Source organism: Passer montanus, unplaced genomic scaffold (genome assembly GCF_014805655.1).
Source record: "Passer montanus isolate IOZ18808 unplaced genomic scaffold, ASM1480565v1 scaffold147, whole genome shotgun sequence".
NCBI lineage: Eukaryota > Metazoa > Chordata > Aves > Passeriformes > Passeridae > Passer > Passer montanus.
The window spans coordinates 57,296-68,131 of record NW_024361718.1 but is presented as its reverse complement, the minus strand read 5'-3'; positions in this window follow the sequence as shown (position 1 = coordinate 68,131).

Sequence of the window (10,836 nt, the reverse complement as noted above, 5' to 3'; positions counted from 1 at the left end):
GTGAGGTGGCTCTGCGGGTGGCAGCTGTTTGTGTCAGATCTCCCACTCTCCTCTCCAGGGGAAGTCAGGAAAAAATGCCTTCACATTTGCCCTAAGAAAGGCAGGTTTTGTTACAGCTCAAGAAGTACCTATTAATGGTTTGCCACAGTCCTTGGCATGAGTCAGGCATGGAGGAACATGACAGGAACAAGCCCTTAGGCTACACATTTGTGGCTACACTTTTGTTTCTGCTGGCAGTTGCCCATCCTATGTCCAGCCCATAGGATGGGCAACTGCCAGCAGAAAGGGGTGGGAAAATGGGGCTTCTGCCCATCCCCTGCTGTATGTTCCTGCTCACATCCCACCTGGGCCATATTCAATGCAGGGATGCAAAAGGCACCTGGGGAAAGACCTCCTTGTCTTTGGGCTGGTTTAGAGCTTTTTGCTAAAAAAGGTTGGTGGCAGGAGGGATCTTTCCTGTTTCTGTTCATTTTCCTCCTCCACTCCTAACCCTGCCCTAGCATTTTCCCTCTGCAGAAAGGAAAAGAAGATCCCAAACCAGTGAAAAATGTCAGATTCTGAGCCTCAGTTCTGGAGTGTTTGTCAGTTTTCCCCATCATTTCACCATGTGATTCAGAGAAAAATCTAAATGTTCCCTTTAAATTCTAATTTGCCCAGAAGAATCAGTTTTAACCAGAACCGGGTGGCAAGCTGGCTTTCCAAGGAGACAGGGACCAGCAGGAATTTTTCACAAGTGCCCAGCACTTTGTGTTTAAAAGTGTTGCCTTGTCTCTCCCCACTGTTGTGCACTGCTCAGGTAGGACTACAAAAACCCTGTCAGGTGTCTGGGACAAAGCTGGCCCCGATATGCTGGACTTAATTTGTGTTACTTTTCTGGTGATATTCACACCCCTCTTTTCAGTCTCAATTTTTGTGCTTCCATTACAGGGAAGGTCAGAATGCCTCTGTCTGCAGGCCTGCTTTATTAAACTTCAGATGCTCTCCAGATGTTCAGCGAGGGGGTTTATGTAACAACAACAGAATTTGGGCCACATTTCTGTGCTTTTCTCTGACTAAATGCTCTTCATTTGAGGCAATGCTGATTCACAGCCCTTCATGGGAAGGTGATGGCTGGGGAAGGACTGGATTGCTGAGACCACTTTACCAGTGTGGTAGGACTCCTAAAACACATACCCAGCTGCTCTGGGATGATTTTGAACTGTATATTTAAGAGCCTTTCCTGTGCCTACGACTTTCCCAAGGAGGAGAGATCTGTTGTCTCTCCTAGCTGTGACAGCCAAAAAACTGAGTGTTCAAATGCCTCCTGCTCCTCTGTGGTTTGGGGCTTGCTTTAGCTCATATTCCCAAGCATGCTTTAGTTTAAGGTATGCATTATTTAGTCAAATTGCATGGCTTTTCCCCTTAAAATAAGCAACATTTTATAAGAAAGAATCATGGACAAACAGTAAAGACTGTAACCTATTAAGAAATACGGAAATACAGGGTTGACACACAGAATTCATTCTCAGCAAACTCAAGGCTGTGGAGGAAAACCATTCCCTCCCTGCCTCCAGTACACACTGCCATCATCATCATCATCATCATCCTCCCTCTCCAGGTAAAGGATTTAGGAAGCTGATGGCCATCCCAATGTTGCATGAGATGAAAGCATGTCACCAAAGCATGGTGCAGCTTTGGGAGACTTGCATGTAACAATTTTAGTTTTTGCTAATTCCTATCCATAATTAGGTCACTTAGATTTTAGAGACTGATGTAATAAAGGGACTAAATAAGTTGTTATGGTCTGGCTAGGCTGACAAGACTTTAATTTGACAAACAATTCATTTTATATAACTACACTTAACAGTGCCTTCCCTGGTTGTCCCACAGGCAAACATAGATGCTCTATCAGGGTCTTGTCCCTCAAAATTTCTCCTCATTGTTTATAGGGAGTTCAGGCCGGATCCACAGTGTCTGTTTTCTATGCTTTTCCACAGAAAATATATATTGCATTAACAAAGATTCTGGAAGACGTATGGCAAGAATGGGACTGCAGCCACATGGGCCTTACCAGAAAGGTGAGATGTACTTCTGAGCACAGTAAGGGGCACTGTTTAATTTCTATTTCCTTATTTTTCTTGTTTCTTTTAGTTTCACCCAGGTGTGGGCATCCCTGTCACACATGGAAACTACAGAGGTGCTCCCAGGAGCACTCTGTGGCAGTGACATGGCCCTTCCACTGAGGGCTGGGAATGCATGGAATCACTTACTCCCCCCAAAGTGTTGCTCAGCCCTTCCACCTGCTCATGGCCTCAGCAGAACAGTGCTCCTGGTCCCATTCATCTCTGCAGACACCAGCAGGAAACATTTCTCAGCTTTGTCATCCCTGTGAAAATGTTGGCGTTTAATATCCAAGCTGCTGAACCAGACAAGAATGCAGCTGGGGTGTCTCTTCTTGATGGTAATATATTAAAAGGGGAAAATTGAAAGAAATAGCAGAAGTTGGAGGAAAAGCAGACCCTTCCTACCCTTTACCACATACATCTGGAGAATTTTTTATATTTTTTTCTTCATTTTTGGTTATGGCACTTTATAGAATCATAGAATCAAAGGACAGTTTGGGTTGGAAGGGACCCTGGAAATTATTTGTTACAAACCCCTGCTGTAGGCAAGGACACCTCCTACCAGATCAGGTTGCTCCAAGCTCTGTCCAACACGTCTAGGGATGGAGTGTAAATAACTCTTCTTTGTTCTGGATGCCTCTGAAGGTCTTGAGAGATAAACTGTTTCTGGAGATAAATTTTCTAGAGGGGAAAAACCATGCAAGAAACTTTGAGGGCCATCTGTTGTTACAACATCATCTGGCTTAACTGCACAAAGCTGAAGCAGTATTAGTACAGCCACAAATTTCATCCTCTGTCTAAGAACTTTTTTCCACATTATCTAGTGGCCACATAAAAGATGCTGCCTCGTCAAACTCAGGTTTCTTTAGTCACCAAGAATAAGGCATGAGGAGGTCATTAAGCCCATTTTCTACCTTTATGGTATGTTTTACCCCACACAGAGGTCATGTTCCTCCTTCCCTTGTGAAGTTATTTATAATCTGAGGTCCCTTACTTGTGGGTTTGTTGTTTTGGTTTTTTTTTTCTGTCACGACCTGACACTCAGTTCTTGTTTTAGGTGTCAGAAGTCTTCAGGAGCACAACAAGGTCAGGCTGTGGCAGAAAGTCCAAAGGCTTGTTCCTTGACATTAAGTCCTCTACCCATCATAAAGCTGGTGTTGGGACATGGCAAAGCCATTCCATGGAGCAGATTAAAAACCCAAACTAGACTTCTGGCAAGAAAAACCTCAAGACAATTTGTTTTGCACAGTTGTCCTGGAGACTTGGAAGGGATTAAGTCACAAATTGTCTATGCACAGGCAGCTTTGAAATAACTTTGAGGAAGGCAACCTCTATTTTATATGTGGATCAGTAGAACGCAGCTGGAATTATCCTCAAGCTTCTGCCAGCCAGCAGCAAATAATTTTTGAAGCTGAAATCAGATCCATTATCCTAGAAAATATGAGCCTCAGAGAGCTCCCAGTCACAGAGGTGAGCCTGGGAGAGGCTTGACAAGAGGAAATAAATAGCATCCTTCCACAGAATCAAGCTGAGGAGGAGAGACAGCCTGCCAGACCTCATGGTGCCCACATCCCTCAGATGTGCCCTTCCTGGAAGAGGTTGGATGGGCCTCGGAGCAAACTGGTCTAGTGGAATGTGTCCCTGCTTATGTCACAGGGGGTTGGAACAAGATGAGCTTTAAGGTCCCTTCCAATCCAAACCTTGGAGCTGGTCCTTTCTTAAGATCATCCCTGCATCTGCTTCATTTTTTCCTTTCATTTTTCCTTTAATTTCCTTTTCATTTAATTTCCTTTCATTTTTCCTTTCATCAGGGAGGATGCTCCCTGCTGTTTGCCATGCCAAAAACAACTAGAAGTTGGTAGTTTCATTGCTAATCTCTCCTTGCCCTTTGCATGAGGGGTGATGCTCTTCAGCATTCTTCCTGCTTTCCAGAAACAAGCTTTTCTTGTGTTAGTAGTAGGGGGATTAACTCCTACTGGCACATTAAACGTCAGATGCTGGTGCACACCAGAAGGGGAATTCTGCCATGTAAGAAATGCCTCTCCTGCAGTCAGACCAAACCAAACCAGCCCATCTGCATGACTCATGCTGCAATCTAGGCATCTCAAGGCCACCTCTGGCAGCAAAAGTCTTTGCCACAGAGGTACGCCAAAGTTTCAAGATATGTCCTGCATATAAAAACATATTTGCATTCTATAGACGCTCCCTTCACATCTGCTGCCACCGCCCTGGGCCTGGCCTGAGGCAGGGGCAGCACAGGCTGCAGACAGTGTGGGCCTGAGGCCACCATTTTGGAAGCAGGCTTCTCTTCACGGCATAAGCCTGGTGTAACGAGACCCTAAAGATCATTAAATGCGATTCTATGGTCGCCCCCTTCCATTTTTCTCTTTCTTTTCTTCTGTCCTCACAAACAAATCCCATTTCCCCCAACTAGTATTTTTCGTGGCTTAAGAGAAAGCAAGCAGGGCAGGAATCAGCAGGAATAACTTAGGTCCCCACAGTTTTCAGTGCTCCCAAAACGGGGGAAGGCATATGTGTCAGAGCCTGATTGTTGTCTAATTCCTGGCTTAGCTTCAGAAGCAATACGAACCTTCATAAATATGGAAGTGCTTGTCTATAACTTCTGAAAGCCTTGCAAATCCCACTCTTGCCCCACAAAGAATCCAAACCCTCAGGAGCCACATGTTTACTCTTTCACCTGAGTCATACTTACTTCTGCATAAACAGGAAGTTTGGCCTGGATTACTTCTCTGGATTTCTGATAGCACCACCAGTATTAAAATTGTCCTGCACGCAGCATTATGTTTTGGTTAACATGAGAGCTGAACAGTTACATGTAGTATTTTCCATGGGGCTTGAAGTTCTTGAGATTTTTCAAGGCAGCTTGTAAACCCAGCATTACTGAAGTAAGCCTGTCCCAGAGAAATCCTGGGCCATGAGCTGCACACTGCAGTTTTTCCTGGCTCTAAGAGCCGGAAGCACTGGGCACATATTTAACAGGACACAGCCAAGGGCGGCTGGATAAGCCCCATCTAGAGCTCCACAGCTCTTTTGAAAAGTGTGTCAAAAGGGGTCTGGCATGCAGGGGAAATGAGAACATGTGGCAGATTACTGTCCCTGAAACCAGCTGTTCCCACAGCAGCCTGGGACGTGCCTCAAGGCACCACAGGGTCCTGCTGGGAGTACCATTTACCGCTAGGCAGGAACAGGCTCACCTTGCACAGGTTTCCCTCTGCAGCAGCTCTGGGCCTCACAGCTGCTGGGGAATGTTCAAAGAAGGGACTCCAACATGAGGAAGGAGAAGCTGACTGAGGAGTACCTGAGGTCACTTGGTTTGTTCAGCTGGAGGAGACTGAGAGAACACCTTGCTGGGATCTGCAGCTTCCTCTTGAGGGGCAGTGGAAGGGCAGCATCCATCTGTGCGATCAGTGACAGGACTGAGGGAACAGCTAGAGCTGTGTCTGCAGAGGTTTAGGTTGGATATCAGGAAAAGGTTCCTCTCCCAGAGGGTTCTGGGGCACTGACCAAGCTCCCCAGGAAATGACCACAGCCCCAAGGCTGATAGACCCCAAGGAGTGTTTGGACAATGCTCTCAGGCACATGATGGGATTGTTGGGGTGTCTGTGCAGGGCCAGGCGTTGAACTCAATCATCCTTGTGGGTCCCTTCCACTCAGGATATGCTGTGGTTCTGTATCTCTGTGATTCTATCAAGCACAAATTAAGTGGATCCACTCCTCATCGTCACAAGGGGATTTGGGATTTCCTGTGAATTCAGGGTTCCTTGGTTTCACATTGTACGGGTTTTTTTGCAGGGCCTGGGAAGGCCCTTATTGATGTGGCAAGACATGGCCAAAAACCACTCTGATGGTAGATGCTCCATGACTGAATGGTGAGTCAGCCATGGCATAATCCAGACATTGCCACATCCCAGGACCTGTCTCACTTTAAACAAGAGGCAAAAGACAAAGATATTTGAGTAATACTTTTTGTGATGTCTGGTGGGTTATTAGGTAAAGACAAGAGATAGAAAAATATTTTGGGAGATATTTTTTTTGGTGGGGTGCTGCAAACCAAAGAAATTAGCAGCTTGCCCAAGATCAAGACTGTGGGAGACATGGGAACAGAACCTATCTCCTTGGATTCCTGTGTGCAACAGATTCTGTAAAAGCAGGGTCAAGAAGTAAACATGTCAGGACTAAAATTGTCCAGAGCTGTATCAGACAGGTCAGAGGGTGACAAACTGATCCATAGAAGTCACCAGTTGTAAAGGGGGCCCTGGTGGCTGTTTCTGAAGTGAATGGTTCCTTAGGATCCCAAGAGTTCACACCACCCTTCAACTCTTGCAAAGTGTTATGTATTAGGGAAAAATATTAAGAAGAAATTCTTTACTCAGAGGGTGCAGAGGCCCTGGCGCAGGGTGCCCCAAGAAGCTGTGGCTGACCCAGGATTCCTGTAAGTGTTCAGGGTGAGGTTGGATGGGTCTTGGAGCAGCCTGGGATAGTGGAAGGTGTCCCTGCCAATGTCAGGGGCTGAGAATGAGATGGGCTTCCAAGTCCCTCCCAACACAAACCATTCTGAGATTCTCTGATTCTATGATTTTCATGCTATTTTTCATAAGCTTGCATAGTTGAATCAAGCCTGTGACCATTTTGTCTTTTTTGAGTCCCATGACTTTGATAGCTAGATTAGAAACACGTGTTCACTGTGCAGTTGTGAAATTGAAACTGAAGTGCTCAGTTGACCCCCAAACACTGTTTTTGTTGTGTTAATGACAGCTTGTTCAACACTAAATAGGACATGTGCTGCATCAGTAAAAACAGATTTATTGCAATGCACATTTTTTCCCAGGAAATTTGCATCAAAACCCTCCAAAGAGACCCTTGAGTTCTATTAAAATGTTTGAAATGTAGTCTTAAATGTTAATCATTCAATGAGTCAGAGGCTGATACCTTTTATTGATACCTTAAGAGAAATTAATTAATCAAGTGATTTTAACAGGACCAGAGGTAACAGGCACAAACTGAAGCGCAGGAAATTCAACCTGAACGCAAGTAAACGCTTTTTTTTTTAGAGTAAGGGTGGTCAGACACTGGACCTGTTTGCCCAGAGATGTTGCATGCTCTCCATCTGTGGAGACTCTCAAAACCCTGGACACTGTTCTGGGCGTCCTGCTCTGGCTGGCCCTGCGCAAGCCAGGACTTTGGACTGAATGGTGCCTGCCAGCCTCAGCCATTTAGCTGTGACTCTGCTGGTCCCCATTGTCACCAGAGGAAACAGAAAGTCCTCCCTGCAGAGTCCTGGCTTAGTCAGGGTTTAAGGGTTTCACTCTGCAGTCCCAAAGCACTACACAGGCAAAGGAAAATTATAGAGGGATCTTCTCCCCTCTTGAGTGGATCACCTTGACTCAGAAAGGACTTGGAAAGTGTGGGTTAATCTTTGTGAATTTAGAAATGGTTCCTGACTTCTTATCTCAAGGTAATCCTGCTGGATTTGGGACCACCCCTGCTTCAGAGCACTCAGAGCCAGGCTTCAGGAGCTAGTCACCCCCTTGCTTACTATTTCTCAGTGTCTTTGTGTTTCTGATCACTAAGCTCTATCTGGGAATAGTGGAGGAGTGGCAGGGAGCATCTGCATGGTTTTTGTCTGTGTGAAAGAGCAGCAGTTACAGAAAATGCAGGATCTTGTGCCGACTTTGCTGCTTAGTCATCCTGCAGTAACTGGCAGCTGATCTGACCCCGTCCCTTACAAACATTTCCATTTATGGCTGGGATTTTTTATTTCCCTTTGCCTCCAATGGCCACATAGCTGGAAAGCCTCCAAAAGGGAGAAGCCATGGGTTTACATCAGGAGAAACCAGCTGTGTATATTCATACCTTAAATTTGAAGCCTCGCTCACAGAAACATGCCACCTAGGATGCTCCAGGGAGGGATCCCTTCCTGAAGGGATCGTTTTGCCCAGAAATGGGTGCTGTGCCTGTCTGGTGGCAAGAGAACAGATGTCATTGTGGTTGTCAATATTTTCCTTGCCTGGGGCTCAGATAAACTGGGAAGAAGAAAGCTGCAGCCATGTGACCTGGTTGTTCCTGTGAGAAGCTGGGTGTCATGCCTGCTCCTGCAAGGGGCTGAGGAGAAGGGGTGGCCATGAGAGCAGATGCTGGAGAACCTCGGGGCTGTGCTCATCCTGAATAGCTCCTGAGTGCTCCTTGCTGGCTTCTGGGAAGAGCGGATGTGGTCACAGAATCTCAACATGTGGGATCCAGGTTCCCTCCAGGCGTTGCAGATGTGCAGGTTTATGCTGCACTCTGCTCTGCCAAGCCGATGGAAAAAAGCATTCCTGGTTTATGAAGAGCTTTAGGGCAGATGAAGCAGAGTCATGACCCAAGCTGGAAAAGAGATGTGCCTGCTACGAGCTTATTGCCTTGTCTAGAGCTGAAGCCTCTGGGGGAACCGCACTGGGATGCTGCACCCCATCTTGTGACTTGTCTTGGTGCCAATTCCCCATGTCCTGCCCAAATGGAGAACATGGATGCCTCATAACAACTGAGAAAAAAACCCAAATAATTTTTCTCACCCAGGGCACCACAATGGAAAAATAACTTATTTTTCATTTAAGGCCAGATTCCAGCAAGGCACTGAAAATCCTGTACTTTTTCTCCTGCTCCATGCATTTTTGTGGAAATTTAATTTGTGAAAGAGGTGGCTGCGGGGTTGGGGGGGTGGGGCACTCCCCTACCAGCCCTTCTTTCTTAACAGAAAGGGTGCTAAGATGGGAGCACTGACCTGACAACCTCCTCAGGTTACGATTAACCTTACCATTTCTGAATTTTTACCTTTCAAACCTTTTGGCTGGGTTTGGGATATTCTATGGAAACATGGGAATTCTGGAGAAACCTTCTGCAAACTGAGCATCAATTTTTGCAGACAAAAAGGCCTAATCTCTGCCAGAGCTGATTCCTCCACAATCAAAGCATTCAGCTCTTCTGAATAGAGAGTTGTGGGAAATAGTAAAGATAAGATGATTTTCAGAAATCTGGAAATGTAGGCCTTAGAAACAGAAAGAGAAGGAAAAATTAGAACTAGCTGCAGCTGCAGAGTCTGAAGGCAGAAAAAGCTACAATAGTACAGCAAGCAAGGACATGAAACAGCAGCTTCAGTTTTAGGCTTGGATAAGATAGACCTTAAGACTGCAGGAAAATATGCTTAGCAAAATAGTAGAAAGTTTTAAGCTTAATAATGGTGTATTGTGTATTGTTAATAGAAAGCATACAAGCAAGCATTTTGTGAAACAGGTGTATGTATGCTTTTAGTAATTGGCTAGAACAACTGTCTGTAAGCTTTAGCAATATGCTATTGGCTAGAAAGTTTTTTAAATGTCCTGTAACAAAGAAATCTTTAGCTGCTGCTGGCTGTACGCAAGCTTTCGTCATCTATCTAGTCTCAATCATGTAATGAGGCTGATGCTACAATAAAAGCTCAAGAAATGTACCTCAGCAGTCCTGTGCATGAAAAAACCTCCCCAACACAGGAGTCACCATGGGAAGAACAAATGCAGCGTTATTGCTGGAACCTGCTGAGGGAAGTCCTGCCTACAGCTCTTGTTAGGACAAGGATTCAATAAAAGAAGATCAGAACTACGTAAAACCATCCTGTCGCAGTGCAGAATCCCTCACTCTCATCCCTAGTAACCAAGTCATCCCTTTCCCAAGATCTTGAGTTTCAACCAGTCCTTTCTCCACCTAAACAGGGAGAAGAACAGGAGAGAAGCTCAGAAAGGAGTGAGACCCCAGAGCACTTCCCTCAGATCAGAAGCTGCTCTGGCATGGGTCCTGTGCCAAATGCTTTCCTGAGGGTCTGGATCTAGGACTTTCACCTGACAGGGATGGAAAGTCCAACTGGAGATTTAGGGGGTCCAAGGAGCTGCTGATGGGGTACTAGTGAGGAATCCTGATTGGGAGGCAGCACTGAAACTGCCCCCAGAGGGAGAAGAGTGACCACACCACCACCCAGAGGGGAACCCCAGCACTTAGCACAGGGAAATGGGGAGCTGCAATGGGAGCTGGCACATGCAGCTGATGGCTTGTGAGAACAGGCTGCTGGGACACAGAGTGTCCTGTGCAGGGCAAAAAATCTTTTGGAGGGACAAGTGGAGGGATATGTAGAGCAGTGGGTCAATTCTGCTGTTCTAAGGGACAGCCCCATGGAGTGACAAGGCATGGAGACTGTAATAGGTGAATATTCAGGAGGTGGATGTATTTTGGGATGTCTGTTCTGCACAGGGAAAGGATGGAGGTAATTATAAGACCTCCACAGGGGCACAGAGTGGAGATTGTCTCCTATGTGTGTTTAAACTTGTAACACCTTCTTAAATTTTGGTGTTTTGTAGGAGGAGGGTGTTATTATGTAGGGTGAGGGAGTTTGAGTCGCATTCAAACTGTCCATAAGGAAAGGTAGCACCTGTGGCCTGTATCTGTTAAGGGTGTGACAATGATGAATGACTTTGTCATGTAGGAATGATACAAACACATACCCAAATGGCAGCTCTTAAATACATATTCTCCTGAAATGTGGACTTTGGTCTGTATGAAAGCAGCTCCCAGTTCTGGCAAAGGACCTTTAAGTCACACAATGATGTTGAAACTATGGCTGGGGCTGCTCATGGGTGTCAGCAGCTCCAAGGCAGCAAACCCAGGCTGTAATCTTTGCTGGAACTTCTGGTGTGCTCCAGCCATGGAT